Source organism: Cydia amplana, chromosome 7 (assembly GCF_948474715.1).
Source record: "Cydia amplana chromosome 7, ilCydAmpl1.1, whole genome shotgun sequence".
Taxonomy (NCBI): domain Eukaryota; kingdom Metazoa; phylum Arthropoda; class Insecta; order Lepidoptera; family Tortricidae; genus Cydia; species Cydia amplana.
In genome coordinates, this window is record NC_086075.1 from 19686622 (window position 1) to 19703700 (window position 17079).

A 17079-nucleotide genomic window follows, 5' to 3' on the forward strand; every position below is an offset into this window, starting at 1 on the left:
CAAGCCAGACGCTTCGTTTATCCGAACGCGGCCACCAATCTGTCAACATTTTGGTCCACCTGCCATTACTCTGCCTGGCAACATAGCCCGCCCGCTTGGTAATGACGTCACCCACATCTCGCACCTTGGTGCGGCGTCGGATCTCGACATTCCTCACTCGTTGTTCAAGTCTTATGCCGAGTATGGCGCGCTCCCTGGCTTTCTGTGCTTCTCGTATTTTATGCCACTCACTAGTATCCACTTATTTAGGAGCCCTACACCGCAGGTCCGGCCCAGGCGGGATGCAAATGAAACTCTTTGTAGCGAATCTTAAGGGATTTATTCGTAAAATATCCCGGAAAGGTCGACCGACAAAAGAATATAAATTGTTTCGCGAACTTTACGTCTATTTAAATAAAACTTGGATTTCTTTAACTTTTAGGCATGTTTAATAAGGTTTAAATCTCTCAGTACTTAGAACCAGTAGTTTCTAACATTCTTAAGTACATTGTAATAAGCCCAAATTAAAGAATAAAACATTCACTTTCATTATTTAAATATAACCTTTTTATTAAAGACTTTCGTTTATTACAAATAACTCAAATAAGGTCGATACACATATAAAACACAAATAAAGTCTTAAATAACCAAGAAATTAACTAATTAAAGAACATTTATTACCCATGAAGGATCTTTAATTAAAAAAGCTGATTACGGAGCTGAGGTCCATTCAGATTTTACATTCCTATTAGTTGCGCGAGCTTGGGTCATACGACCCATCTTAAAGGTCGGCAATGCACTTGCAACATCAGGGTGGTGGCTTGTTTGCCTCTTATAAGATGGATTCACAATAAGTGTCGGACGCCTCAGCCTGTACGGCTACCACCAGTTTGACACTGACATATTCGCTAGCGTGGGCGTGACTTACTTATTTCTATGCATCTCGCTCGTACTCGCATATTAGTGCGAGCGAGATGTATAGGCCGAGAAGAAAGTTACGCAGACACTGCTAAGGCAGATGTAGTGGTACGGACCTGGACCGTAGCGTGAGTTATCTGTAAGGCTTATAAAACTTATGTCAAGCATCTTTAGCCAATCGATCTTCACTGCTTAAAGGATGACTCACGCTAAACCGGACCGGGCCCGAGCCGGAGCTTCCAGCGCTTACTTTTCTATGACAGGTGACCGGTGACCACGTGATGGTTTCCAGAGGAAACGAAGCGCCGGAAGCTCGTACCCGGGCCGGTTTAACGTGAGGCATCTAAGGATGACTCTGCGTTGTAGTTAGGTTGTAAGCAGTCTTCTCATTTTTACTAAGTACATTTTAAAAATTAGATAAACTTGTGCAAAGAGTGGTTGCCGTTCTTTCGGCAAGCGATTTGAATGTTTACCCAGGGCAGTATCCAAAACAAGCCGCCTCGTTATGTTCGCACTTAGCTTTGATTAAATTTATCTCGGGACCTGGATTGGGATTAATTTCGCATTTGTGAATCAAAGGTCCGCGGCAAAATGAGGGACTGGTGTTGTTAAAGAAGCTGATTAATTACGTTAAAACACGATTTATTCAACGTATATTAAATGTTCCTGAAAGCTGAAAGTTTTTAATTTAATTTTAAACGTTGATGACATTTACAGGATCAATAGCAGCGGATAGAACAGCGCCGCAAAAGTATCTGCTATCCTCTCATGCTTTGCCGAATAGAGATATACGTATAATAATTAAGTATGTATTTTATATGAGCCTAAGAGTGTCCCACTGCTGCGCAAATACCTCCCTCCACCGTTTCCACGTATCCCGGTCCCCGTCTCTCACTAGTCCAATGTTAATTATACATAACTATATACTTATTCAATCCGCGTTCAAAAATATCCGCAACAATCTAATTGTTATATGTAACTAACATGTAATTATAAAATTATCTTGGTCCAAACAAATCTGCTTGACAATTGAACGGGGCAACGCTGCCAGTGTCATGAGATAATTTGGACCAAAGATTTTTGCCCTAGCTGACGCACTCGCTCTACTGTCAATAAGTTTAACAACTTTTCCATCAAACTAAACTCCCTATGTTATAACAGATACAACTACGGAATAGATCTAAACTATCTAAAGTATTAAAATTCATCTTGCATCACTCGCTTCGCTACTCAGGTATTCATCGCTCGGTTACAATACAACTCAATAAAACGTGTTTACGATCGAGCGCCGTTGTAAAGCGTGCATGCATTACTAACAGTTCTGAAATAATCTTATCGCCGAAGGGAACATTATGTAGCTATTGTTAAAGTTATGTTCGCTGAATATGGATTTCAGTAATTATATTAGAATATTCGAGAGTTATTATACGGCTCACGTGACTGGCACATACAATAGTTACTTTGGTTTTTTGACGAGGGTCTTATAATGATCCTATGTTTAAGAGAGGGATTGACAGATGATTGTTGCAGCGACAGTTTATAAAGAAGAGGTCTGTGCCCCGTCGGAGATGGGAAATGCGGCGCATCTTTTCCTGTGGCTGTAAAGTCCAATCGCTAACAAAAGCTATGGCGAAACTTGGGACGGGACATATGACCGTCGCGCTGGTTTATACCTGTCATATCAATTACTCTGAAAATACCTATACTTCTGTTTAAAAGATTTCTCGTCAGATCCCTTGGCTAATAATACGAGCTATATCATACTAAAATTATACTGCTGCGGTATGCAGACTTCCAGCATTGGCCTTTGATTAAGACGTGTTAAAATTCAATATAAAACCTACAATTTAGCATTAGCCCCTTGAGATATTTATCGGGAGTGTTCCACGTTTTTTAGATTATTGGGCTCTTCCGAATAATATCCATTTTTGGCAATTCTCGCAATAATATTCTTACCCAACAAACCTTTAACCAATCACCAGCCTCAATTTCCACCTCAAATCTCTCTCGTGTCAACATTGGCTAATTCCTTTAGAAGCCCGCAGGTATTCGCGCCATTTATTGTCAGCTCAAGCGCAATAAGGACAATTCTTTATACCGGTACTTAAGGACATACGTCCTTTTGTATTTTAAGTCATGGGATTCCATTCTTCCTTTGTTTTGCTGACCGAGCGTTCTTATGAACATCTTCGAAGGTGATTTTGAAATGAAATGCTCTGGAATTTGAAGAACGAATCTGGGAAATTAGGAGCGTCGTTATTACTTTTTCCGTTGTGGCAAAAAAAATACGGGGATATTTTTGTTGGGCCCATAAAAATTCACGTTATGTTCCTCAATTACAATTATTATTATATATAAAAAACAAATACCTATATTTTTGGAGGTGAAAATGTTTGATTGTTATTCAAGTGATGATGGAAGTGGGATAAAAATGGAAGTGACTTTCTTAACCACATCTACGCCAATGAAGTTGCCGATGGATGCTAGTTGAACATAAAGCTGTGCTATTGACTCGTAGCGAACTGAACATTGGGATTGGTAATCAAAACTTTTATTCGGTACGGTAGCGTGAGTCACGCGTGGTACTAAAGTTTGAACAAAAACGACACAGGTGGTGTCGAGCGTTGTTTCTGATTTTGGGTCGCCTAGTTTTTTAAAGTTCTGAGGACCTTTTCGATGCTATAGATAGAGTGAAGGTTAGTTTCAGATGGCGACTGTAGGAGCGTTATCTACTTCTACGATGACGGATTAAATGTTATCATTGCAATGCGGCAACCGACAGCAATGCATTTCATCCAGAAGACTGACAGTGAGACCACCAGGGTGGTGAAGTTGTAAGTAAAGGTGACAGTCCATTTCCAACCGCAGCTGCACTACTGTTCATTTTACTATGGAAATTGACAGTAACAGCGACGCGTTTAGTACCAGTAATGCAGCTGCGGTCAGAAATGGAATGTTACAGTCGTTATCGGAATGTGACGTTAACTAGTCATGATGCGGCTACCGTTAACCTAAAAATGTCCATATTGTTTACAAATGTTAGTTGTATTTCCGCGTGATTAAATATATTTTTAATTAAAATTATCCTCTCAACATGCGGAAGATTTTGGGTTCGTTGTAAGTTTTCAGCATATTCCCTTACTCATTTAAATTCATTTCTAATTTAGTTAAAGACGGTAAGTAACGTTTTACTAGCTCATGCCCGATACTTTTTCTGCGTTAAATCATGATTTTAGTAATGGAAAAAATCATATCACCATCCCCACGAGCCGAATTATCTCCAGACCATATTTCATCTAAATCGGTGCAGCGATTTAAGCGTGAAGAGGTAACAGACTTACAAACACAGGTAGTTTCGAATTCATAGGTCACTAAATTCTGCCTTCGACTTCGTTTGCGTTGACTATGATGATGATTGATAAAAACTAGCCTAAGAAATATTCGGGTCTCAATTTATCTTTATACCAAATTTCACCTAAATCGGTTCCTTTAGCGGTTGAACCGAGAAGAGGTAACAGGCAGACAGACTTACTTTTGTTTATTTAATTAGTAGGGACAGGGACTAACAGGAATATTAGGGATAATATAAATGCATAATCTTTATTTCAATAAAAGCAATTTACTTTTTCCAACATTTAAGGAAAGCTGATGACGTAATCAATTATATCGTAGGACCAAGTTTAATAAATAATGACATTTAGGGACCTACTAGTCTAGTGTCCTAACAAATGTATCCACTTCTCTATACAGCTAGTATGGCGACGTGGGTACTTAAATTGGAGTACTTACTGTACCTAAATTGTCTCATTTTTACATTCCAACTAAAGAATATCTCAATTTACAAATTACTTGTTTCAAAAAGATTGGTTGTATCCCTTGGACTTTCGTCTTTTTTTGAGTCCTCACGTTTGGAAGTGCAGAACAACCTATTGACAAAAGATTTTTATTGAATAATTTGTCTACTGTATCATTTGTAACTTTCTTTTTTTAAGTGATTCTCTTTCTTTCCGTTTCAGAAAATTATTCTTTGTATAAATATTTTTATCAAATTTCTACACGAACCATTATTTTACTTTTCTGGTATCAACTTCAATGGAATTGCGAATGGGCATTGAAAATATTTAAAACACTACAATTTATTACAAAGACAGAATTTAAGAAAATATGAAACTGGGATTCGTACAATTAAATAAAAGTTGTAAACCAACTTATAAAGTAAAAATTTCCGTATACAATACGCCAGCAAGCGTTTAGTTTAAAACTTGACGAAATCAGTTTGAATAATGCTTTGCAATATAAATACCACTTACATTATAAATTTATAAATAAATTTGAATAATATTTACTTTATCGAGAAGTAGTAAAAGATCTCGGCGAGCGTGAGGAAGGAGAATCCGAGGAAGAGGCCGAGAGTGCCGCCAATGTCGGCCAGAAACTGCGACAGCCCGACCAGCTCCGCGCGCTGCATGGCCACGAAGCGAGGCCGTCTGTAGTAAATCCTAATTTCGGTGAACCTGCAAAGGTAAAAGTTCACTGCTCAAAATTTGTAAGTACTATCACGCTCCGCGATTGTTACGCCATTTAGGGTCCTAGCTAAATTGGTTGTTCCATACTTACGCTATGGAATGTCTAATTTAGCTAGATCCCTAAATGTCGTAACAATCACGCAGCGTGATTGTACAAATCAAGTGAGTTGAAAAAAATGAAAAATTAAAAAAATGAAAAATGATTATTTCTGTTTAACAATACAGGTTAATTAATAAAGGTTGAGAATTCCTAGTAGGTATAGACAACCTGTGACAGGAGATCCTGCTCTTCCGGCATGTTATTAACAAAAATAAATGAACAAAATTAAGTGTTAAGAAACATTATAAGCTTAAAAATAACAAAAGTGTGTGTGTGTGTGTGTGTTAACTAGAGACTTACCCGCACAACTAGGAAACAAACCAAATTATGTGTTTTAATAAATATTTTAAATATCTGAAGACACCGGTTCAAACGCGGCCTCGGCCACCGGAGGGCTTGCAGGCCAAATCGAATGTACGCTGACATCAAAATTATATCTAAATGATGTCATTTAGTTATTGTGCATTTCGCTCTTACTTGTCCATACAGTCCCTAGAGCGAGACGCATTATGTGATGTTCGTTTACGTTCGAATTGGCCTTTTAGTTACTTTTTCTTTATTTTATCGGACCTATTTCAGTTTATACTGAAATATATTATTATATCAAGTAAAATTACTTTTTTCTACCATGGCTTCTTATTATTTCAATCATATTTTATATATTAACTCACATTTATAGACGGGTCTGACGGGTATTATGTGTAGTGGTGGTTTGAAAATGTGATGTCTACCCCAAACTTTTTCATACACTTTTCGTCGGGTAGTTGCACAAATCTCTGTTTTGACATTTTGCTGGGACATCAGTTGGCCGCGACCATGACCAGTGAAACCTGTGTCGAAACGTCGGTATATAAAGGTAATTGAATAAATTTCGCGTTAGACCCGTCTATAAATGTGAGTTAATATGTGTTCAAAACGCGAAGCTTTTAAATATTACATATTTTATATGTTAGGATATAATTTTTCAAATCTTTCGCATTATAAATATAAGTAAATATAGTTTCGTTTTAATGTGTAATACCACTGTAATACTATTGCAAAGTGTATTATTGAAGTGTGAACTAACTCTTTTTCAGCTTGAGTCTCATTATCAATACTAGTAGACTCAACAGCTTCAGCATTGGTTGTACTATCCTCAGTTACAGTTTCCGTTGTAGCTTCAATATCAGGACTGTTTGTCGAAGTTTCATACGTATCTTCATCTTCAGTATCGCTATAATCATCATAATCGTCAAGTTCTATTTCTAATTTATGAAATTCCTTCTCTCTCTTGAAATATTCTTGGAGATCAAGTTTAGTAATGACAACATCCGCGTCATAATTGATATCTTTGCATGAGGGTAGGCAAAAACACTGGTTGGTAATGCTTTCATTCACATCTTCTTCTGAGGCATATTGATCTGTAACAGTGATACATTTTTAATACCTACATGGAAATAAACAAATTATAAAAATAAATTACATTATAAACCAGTCATATCTATACAGTGTGGAAAGATAAGTCGGGCCCTGGAGGGAAACTACCTTAAATCCTTAAGCTGGCTCATTTTACTTAAAGGAGACATTCCTTTATTTTTAAAAACAAATAAAACTGCATTCAAAGATTTTCTAAAACTCGCTTGCCTCGCCCGGGACTCGAACCGACAAAAAAATTTCAAAAAATAAAAACTCTTCATTTTATTCTACTAGTCGATACAGTTAATGTTAATGATAACATTTCTCCAAGAAACATTAGGTCTTAAACTCGTCTGTCGAACAAAATATCCATAAAATGTAATATTTAGTACTTAAGAAGAAAAAATAAAAATACTTTGAATGCTGTTTTGTTTCTTTTTAAAAATAAAGTAATGTCTCCATTATGTAAAATGAGCCAGCTTAAGGATTTAAGGTAGTTTCCCTCCAGGGCCCGACTTATCTTTCCACACTGTATATCATAATCATAATTATGCAAATTATGAACTTGTGGACCATAGTTACAGTACTTGAAAATAACTGAAAATCCATTTATTTGAATTATTTACCTAAAGCCTTATCTATGCAATCATGGTTATCTGCTTTACATATAGGCGTGCTGGCATTACCTAAAAAGGATAAAAACATATTTACATTAAGTAAACTGTAAAAACGAATCAGGATACATTATTTTTGTTAGTTCAATAATAGTGTAGCTAATAATCACAAACAAAAACTAAACTGAATAAAAAAATATATAATAAGAGGAAAGTGAACGATCGCATGCAACCGCTTCTTCATAAAGATGTAGTCCCCATTTTCATTGATGTATATTATTAACCAAAGCTAATAATTCCCATTCGTTTTATTTTAATTAGGTGCTTCCAGGTGGCCTAGCGGTAAGAGCGTGCGACTTGCAATCCGTAGGTCGCGGGTTCAAACCCCGGCTCGTACCAATGAGTTTATACGAAAAAACGTTTGTCGAACGTAGTCCTCACGTTTGTATAAGCGGTAGTTTACTTTACTCTTAACTTATTGGTATTAAAAGTACTACTAAGATGTATTATTATTCTTACGTGGCATGTAGTAGTTGACGCATCCACAGACCTTGACAGTGTAGTTAGTGAGACATTCCAGCTGGCAGTTTAAATAAGTATATTTTTGAAAAAACTGCAAATATCGCTCATTTGGGAAATAACATTGACGACTGCAAACAATATAAATAATATTAAATTATTAGCCAAATTAATAACGATAATTAGTTTTTTTTCCGATAGGAACGCATGTTGCTGCTCCAAATTTGGGCATTCAGCAAGGCCAATTGATTGAAAAAAAAATTTTTTTTTGGGAGAGATTTTGCCTCTTTACTTTGTGTGTGCAATATTGTTAACCAGAGAACAATGAGGTAATATACAGAGGCATGACCAGAAATCTGACAAAATATTTCCTACTGCATCGTTGTGATATTGCACATTTCGATTAGTATTTTAGTCCCTGGTCATCCTGGGTTGATAAACGAGCAAAAGTTTTCAAAAATGGTGTGTTGAAGAAACAGTTATAAATATAATAATTAGTTTGAACACTGGTGAGTCACCCTGTGTGAAAATAAAGTCGAAACATTACACTTCTGGGGAATAGTTAGCAAGTTCGTCGGCGGTGTCCAGGATGTCAAGTTTGATGGCAAAGGAGGTGGTCTTCCCGGGTTGCGCTGCGTAGTTGTGGAGCGAGGCCTGCGGCAGGTCGGCGGGGTGGTGGAAGTACACCTATAAACAAATAATATTTCAGTACTGTAGACAGATCTCATATTTATAAATGTTTGGAAATTGATATTTCTAAAAGCAGTTCGTTGAATGACTTTTTTGACATGTACAAAATACAGGGTGTAACAAAAATTGTCGGGATCCGTTTAAGGGCACAAATTTGGTATCGTATCCTGATTAGAAAAACTAGACAAAAAACTATATTGACGCGAAAAAAAATTTTTTTGCCCAACCCTCCATATAAAGCTCAAAAATATTTTACGTGAAAAAAAAAATTGCTTTTCCACTTGTTACTAATAAGAACGGGATATAAAAATAATGCCCTTTTGTTATAGCTTTTTATTATACTTCGTATACCTAATTTGATATTTCAGTGGCTGAACGGACCCGCTTAAAGAGCTGTGGCAAAAATCCACAACGCACCTACTAAAATTGTGGTTAAATAAATAGTTCCAATAAAGAATGCACATGAACGTACAGTCATCAATAATATAGAGGATAAATTATTGACACAATTTTTTTGAATTACCTACTTTCAAACACAAATTTGAAGTACCTACAAATTATGCAGAGTATCCTAAAGGTTAAGGGATAAAAGAAAATACCTTATAAACATAATTTGCACATAATACCTAATTGTGTTATACTATTTAAGTTGTTTTATGCCTGTTTATATGCCGTGACTTACCATGTAACCGGGTCGAGTATGTCTATCGCACGCAAAATCTCTATCTTTAATTTCTTTCAATGATATGAAGAGGTCTTCCACCGCACCGTTTGGCTAAAACGAAAACTAGAACATTATTGTACTCAACTTAGGACTTAACTTCCTTATTGATTTCCTAAGAGTAGTCCTTCTAAGTAAGTATATCTTAGGAGTCTTGGATTGGGTGTCAGATGGGTAAAGATGAGAATAGGAAAAAAGCATTTTTCAAAATTATTAGAGCCCATAATCCCAATTAAACGTACACTGCACGTACGCATTGTATCATAGGTATGTACAGAGCCTTATGAGAGGCGGTATACCGCTTGCGTTTGCGTGACGTTTGCGTGCAAAGCTCCAACATTTTAGGTCATGCGTTCGTAGGTACACTACTGTGCACACGCTACCGGTTTGCTTTGGCGTTTATGCTTTGAGTTTAAGGTATACATTAGCTGAAAAATATATTTAAAAAAAAATACCCGGCCACGTCTTGGAAATACGTCTTTGGCGGAACTGTTGTAGTTTTTCTCCAGTGACCAACCTTTTTGGGCATTCGACGCGTTCAAGTAGTAGCGCTTTTGGTGTAAACTGCAACAAATTAATAAGGCAGTAGACGATTACTTGACTTAACTCTAGAAATCACACAAACATTTCTAAAGTTCGTCTTACTCTGTAGGTACCTATTTCTGCGAAATATGTCATTAGTAGCCAAAGTATTGAAAGTGTAACAGACACCGTCTGCGGTCAAAACTGGGCGAAATTTTTTGATACAGTCAATCTCATTACGCCACCAGCATTGCTCAAAAATGTCCTCGCGTTTGGGCACCACCTGTAACACCGAGGTATATTATAAAATTAATGATGACAATGATCATTCATTATCATCAGTCCACGGAAACGAAATCGCGGGCATAAGCAACTTTTTTTATTTATAAATACCAACCGCTCCTTAAATAAAATAAATTTACTTACCTCAAAGAATGTACTGATTTCAATTGTTTCGTTCAATACCATAGCCGAAGTAATCTCGTCACCGTTGTCACAGAGTACAATTGTGGAATGTAATTTTTTGAGATTTGCAGTAGAGTAGTCTTCTGAAGTATAGCTGAAAATAAAATTAAAACAAATTATAAACTGAAATACGAGTAAATGTCATACACGACGGAAAGGTGACCAACTCCACCGGTGGCCGAGGCCGGAATCGAACCGGCGTTTTTAGCTTTAGCTTGACACTACGAAAACTCTAATGATCAATCTCGGGCTAATAATGTTCAAAATGACATTCATACATTCATTGTACCTATATCATAATTGTCAATTGTTTGGTCGAGTTATAAATAGTGTTACTAAAACGCAACGTTTAAATTATGTATTTATATATGTAAAAAAAATAAGTATGTCATTTAGTTTCCTTAAATATACTTAGCTATACGCCGAAGTTAATGGAGTTTTATAAAAACGCTGTGTATACCAGACTGCCTACCGTATTCGAACTTCATGATATTCACAAGAGACGACACGTACTAGATCCATTCTAGATACGTTATAGTTTAGATTTCAGCTAGTTCTCTTTTGCAGCGCAATTCGAGCAACCAATGTCACTTTTACGATAGATCGTGTTAGATATCTATTAGATGTGAATTAGATCTCTAAGTAATATCTTGCGCAAATCGTTCAAGAGTATCTCCAGAATCGCGGAAATGTCAAATTTGACAGGTTAGATCTTAAACATATCGTTATCGTATCTTGGCGATGTCTAAAAGATATCTAACAGATGTCTATTACAAAATCCGAATCGGGCCGTGAGTTTCTGCATATAATGTTCTGTGCAGAGGTGGTACCGACGTATTTGCAGTTGACTATACTCGTAAACTACATTACTTACTATTCATAAGTGTAGTTGTATCTGTTCTGACTGATTATTGCTTCTGGACATATTGTGACCGCGGGGAAAGGGTACTGAAAACATTATCAGTGATTAAGAAAATACCTGTATTAGTAGGGAATATTACGCTAAACTCTGCGTAGGGGGCGCCACTCCCACAATAAGTCACAATATAAGGGTCTACCGCAAACGAGAGAGTCGAAATTTCGTTATCAGATCTATCCTCTCTATCACTCTTGCATATTGCGAGCGATATGTAAAGAGGCAGGACGGTAACAGAGTTTCCTTTGTAAACAAACCGCCTTGATGTAATCAATATCATATTTGATTGTCTGAGTTACTCTATGGTTTATTAAAGGCGCTAGTGCTGCACTCACGTGGCAAACATGAACGGTTTTTTGTTGCTTATATTATTATGCAAATTCTATAAGTAAAGATGCATGGGGGCTTAATATTACTTTTTACATTACCTATCAGCGATATTTGTATCCCACCAAAAACATTTTCATGTAAAATGTTGCCAAGACGAAACCATAAGGCTCGCACTGACAAAAAGTTATCAGATCTCTTGTAGAGCCAAGCTTCTAACTCTACAAGCCCTAACTTCACAAACTCTACACCTTAGTCAAAATATGTGGCTTGACCGTTTCGCTATTGTCACATGGACGTAAGGTGAAAAATGTATTCACTATTCATTATTTTTTATAATACAATAGTTCTTGGAGTAACGAAACGGCCAAGCCACATATTTTGACTAAGCTGTAGAATTTGTGAAGTTAGGGCTTGTAGAGTTAGAAGCTTGGCTCTACAAGAAATCTGATAACTTTTTGTTAGTGCGAGCCTTATGGTTTCGTCTTGGCAACATTTTACATGAAAATGTTTTTGGTGGGATTTCACTTCTTTTTGTAAGTTGCTTCCATCCCCTAATTTAAAGGGTTGCGCGTGTGATTTAAGGTACTATTAAAAATCCTGAAATACGTACCTCGGGGCATCTTTTATACAATCTACTTTTTACTGATTCCCCATACAAAGTTAATTCAACCCTCCTTTTCCCCTAACGCCTTTTCCACCCCCTTTTCACCCTTACGGGGTGATTTTGGGGTTGAAAACTATTCAATGCCATTCCCCATTACAAAAACTATCTACATACCAAATTTCAACTAAATCGGTTCAGCGGTTATTGATTTCCCATACAAATTTCCACCCCCCTTTTCCCCCCCTTAGGGGCAAAAAATTTCAAGTTTTTGAATTATTTTGTTGTTTGTGTACTAATACTATCTTACATACCAAATTTCAGCTTCCTAGGACTTCAGGAAGTACCCTAGAGGTTTTGATGATCAACAGTGAGTGAGTGAGTCAGTGACGAAATTGGGGTATTTTAGATATGAATAAAATCTTAAGTATAAGAGCTATGCAATTGAAATTTTTTACGTTTAATAAGTCCACTATTGACATCATATCCCGAGAATTTTGTTTATCTGGCATAATCCAAACCCAAGTTATGAGGGTTCAAAAAAACGACGAAGCGCTTCGAGAAAAGGTAGGTAGTGCCCTTGCGCTTCGCTTTGCTCGTCTTGGCGGGGGCACTACCGTGCCCCCAGATATGTACGTCGCTCAGACACAGTCAGAAAGGAAGAGCTTCACTCCTTCTGCTCTGCTGACCTTTTGTAAGTGGAGTATGTGTATAAACGTAAGAGTTAATAGCGACGAAAGCGCTTGAGAGCTTAACCTTAGATTTAGACCTACCTCGTTCACGGGTATTAGGCGTTCTTTCAAGGTTACCGCTATTCCATTAGTATCATACTTCACATACGACCTATAAACCATGAACATACACAGAGCTGTGCTGAGAACGAACGTTGACGTCCAGAATAATCTGAAATTAATAATAAGTAAATAAATAGTTTTGAATGATCCTTGGTTAGTTTCACTAGACTTATTATCGACCGGGATATGAACCGTGATTACCTTTTGTATACTATTACTTATTCTATGCTTTTGTATTGTTTTCGAGCTCCCGAACAAGATGCATGTAACTTAGCGTCGAAATATCGGGAGTTCATATCCCGGTCGATATAATAAGTCAAGTAAATAAATTGTACATTAAAATATACACCGACTAAGTGCGTATAGGGTGAAAATGCTTCCAATGGATGGGATGGTACAGTTTCGCGCTGACAAAAAAGAAAACATTATAAAGAACAACAACAACAATTAACTTTAATTATTAACTAACTTGTCTTTGATTTTAGGCCATAGCGTTGGTAGCGTAGCGGCTAGAGCGTGCGACTTTCAATCCAGAGACTCAGAAGAGTGCGGGTACAAATCCCGGCTCATACCAATGAGTCTACCGGAACTTAATATTATGTACCTACTATATATATTATATTATTTAATATTTACCAGTCGATTTTTGGTGAAGGAAAACAAAGTGAGGAAACCGTACTAATCCCAATAAGGCCTAATTTCCCCACTGGGTTGGAAGGTCGGAAGATAATTTATCAAAATGTTTATGTTAAAAGCTAATAGCAAAAGAAACTCATACCTCTCCAAAATAGAAAATCCTTTTCCTGCAATGTATCTTAAGCCATTTAGTGTAGTATTTTCTGCAAAATCATGGAGGGTTTGTACCAGAAAGTTATGGCACAATCCCTTTTTAACTTTTATCCTTTCTGGATCCATAGAATGCTCAGAAGTGATCTGCTGCATCCTAAAATAACAGGCCAGATAGGTTGTTAAAACATGTGCAAGCAAAAATCATGTGAAAAAATTAATTTGATGTTAAACCTGCTGTCCTCAGAATATTACTGACTAGTAACTTAGTAAGATAAGGAGAAAGTTCAAAAAAGAGCAATACGACTGCACTACATTAAGGTTCTTCGGTAACTATTAATTCAATTAATTTGCTAATGTTTCACACTTACCTTATACAGTGGACTAGAACTATAATTAAACTTCTATTAACTACTATGGTCACGCAAAACCGATGGCGTTAATTAATTTGAAACATCCTTTCACTTTTACACATGTTTGAATTTTTTTAAACTTCTATAAGAATATAAATGTACCAAAAGTTTGACACGAGCTTATAATCACCACAACAGTTTTCTTATAAAGTTCATTTTATTCTGATTTTAACAATCGCAGCCTATAAATTCTTTTGCGGCGCATCGCAAGCTTTAAGACGATAGTGGAGGACCCACAGGATATTGCTTTTTCATGCAAACGTAGTCCTCATTTTCCTCTCTGGATATTTAACATTTTTGAAAATATGTTGACACAATTTGATGTAGGTATATCAACCACAGTTACGTTTGATTTTTTTCGAATTTTTTAAGTATGAAATTTTTTTGTCGCTCCTAAATCTCGAAAATAGCTATGGTTAATTACATCCAATTATGTAAAAATATTATCCATTATGTCAATATCCAGAGAGGAAAATGGGGACTATGTTTGTCTCCATACAAGCAGCCGTCCTGTTTCCTCTTAATGGCTTCTAAAATTAAAACAAAACCGGTCAAATACGAGACGGGTGCGCGGCTCAAGGTCAACATACATTTAAATACAGCCGAAAATCGAAGATCGTCAATTGCGGGCATTTTTCTCTGTCACTCTAATTACGTCTTAATAAGAGTAAAAGAGAAAGATCCCCAAAATGCGAATTTCGGTTTTCGCGGTAAGCCACCAGAATCGAATACGAGATGAGTGAATCCGGTTAAAAGGTGTAGAAGGGGTCAATAGCAAAAACCAGATGTAATGAAAATGAAACGTGTTTTGGCGTGCACAGTCACTTACATCTTTGCAACAAAAATGACCTATTAGATAACACCGGCATCAGTGAACTAAAATAATTATTTGCTTTTAATTATCCGCCATTTCATTTCACTTCAAGCTGTCCCAGGCAAGCTTACGAATAATAAAACAAAATGGAAACATCTGCAACCAAAGCAGATAGGGCTAAGGAAAAAATGTGCAATTACCTTCTTGTGTGTTACAAATATTGACTTTAAATGCTAATATACCATCTAAAGCTGAAAGTATCATTTATATGGCCCTACACTACTACTCAAATAGTTAGTAGTCCTTTATTTGGCACCCTTTTAAATCCTAAGTCGTTAATCAACGCTATTATAGCACTACTTTAGCGCTCTTCTATCTCTTATTTCATCCTATAACTCTATTGTAGCGCCATTTTACGACTCAAGGTGTTAAAATTTGTGCCCAATCCGGGGGTATTACGAAGTTATAGCCATAACTCCTATAACTCCTATTTTTAGAACATCAATAGAACCTCTGGAGTAAACAAACGCTTATGTAGATCTCTTTTAACCCTTATATTTAGCGCCTAATGTCAGTTGGGTATGGTTTAACCAATTTTAAAAATTCAGGCAAAGGTCAGGCACCAAGTTAGGTTGAAAAGTATCTTTTGAGAACCATGATGCTAGTTTTCCATAGAAACTTTTTCGCAAAACCTCATCCGTGCCTCGTACCCTGTGTAGGGGCGTCAGGCTGGAAACCAAACTTGAAGGTCTCTCGAAACTTTAATATTGTTTACTCTTTTTAGCAGCCGCCAATGCTATTCCTCAACTGGACGATATTTGCAGTTTTTCCAAAGCTACAGATCCTTAAACTGTCAATTGGAATGTCTCACCAACTACCCGGGTGAGGCGTCCGACATGTAATTTTCTATGACGGCTGATCGGTAATCACATGGTGCTTTCCATAGAAAACGAAGCGCGGGAAGTCCTACCCGGCCCGGCCTGGCCCTGGCCCGGTCTAGCGTGAGTCAGCCTTTATTTGGTTTGTTTAAAATCTGAAACTTAATGATGGTTTGAAACATAATTTAGTCAATCTGAAACAGTGTTTCTGAAAACATGAAATAAGTTGCATTTTTACGGCGCAATTTTATTTTTAAGGCAAATGGGGCAAGAGAGGACCTCTATTTATCACTAAAAGAAGTTACGGACCGCGATCTTGTGTGCGACAGACAAACATGAAACCGTTTATAAGGTCAGTATCATAATCTCGTATCTCATGTTGAATCTCTGGCATACGAGGCAAACATTCATAGAAAGAAGACTGCCAAGAAGTAACAGTCATACTCTAATCCATTCACTGTTTTGAAGTCGACTGTATGTCCTAGTAAATAACAATATATAGTTTTTACTCTTATTACTAATTTCCTTCAATCAAATAAAAAATAAACTATCTCTTCAAATAATGTAGGTACCTACTTATGTTTTCATAACCTGCGAGAGCTCGCACAAAACTTACTTCGTAAATGAATAGAATCCCGCATGGGTATAGTTGTATCTTTTTTGTCTGATCCTCGCCTGCGGACTGCGGATATCGTGACCGCAGGGAACGGGTACTGAAAACATTAGTGTAATTTAGACGTACATACAAACCAGACGTCGGGAAAGGTCAGGTAAAGGCCTTTTCCCACTAAAGGTACTTACTGTAGAAAATAGATTATAGTCTCAACGCTACGAATTTATTGATTTCGCCGTAGGAAAGTTTACAAAATTGGGAAATATCTACTTGGGAAAAAAACGGAACTTTCTCGTATTTTTGTATAAATAAGAATCGATATATTCCATTTCAAAAATGGAAGCGCCCCTTGTGAAATATTTCTGCAATTTCTGAGTATTTTTCCAAACTTTCCGTATCTTGTACATCTGAAGGATATTGTATTGTTTTTATTTGAAAATTTCTAGATCTCGTATTTTTCTATAATTTCCGTATATTTTTGTAGT

The 17079-nt window shown here is 36.7% G+C and overlaps 1 long non-coding RNA gene across 1 annotated transcript; it reads right to left on the reverse strand.

Moving 5' to 3' along the window:
* Positions 1-4725: 4725 nt before the first annotated feature.
* LOC134649900 (uncharacterized) lies at positions 4726-6629 on the reverse strand. Its single transcript, XR_010096998.1, has 3 exons — positions 6590-6629; positions 5244-5411; positions 4726-4823 (listed from the first exon to the last, which is right to left on the reverse strand). It is a non-coding gene; the product is annotated as an uncharacterized LOC134649900 (long non-coding RNA).
* Positions 6630-17079: the final 10450 nt, after the last annotated feature.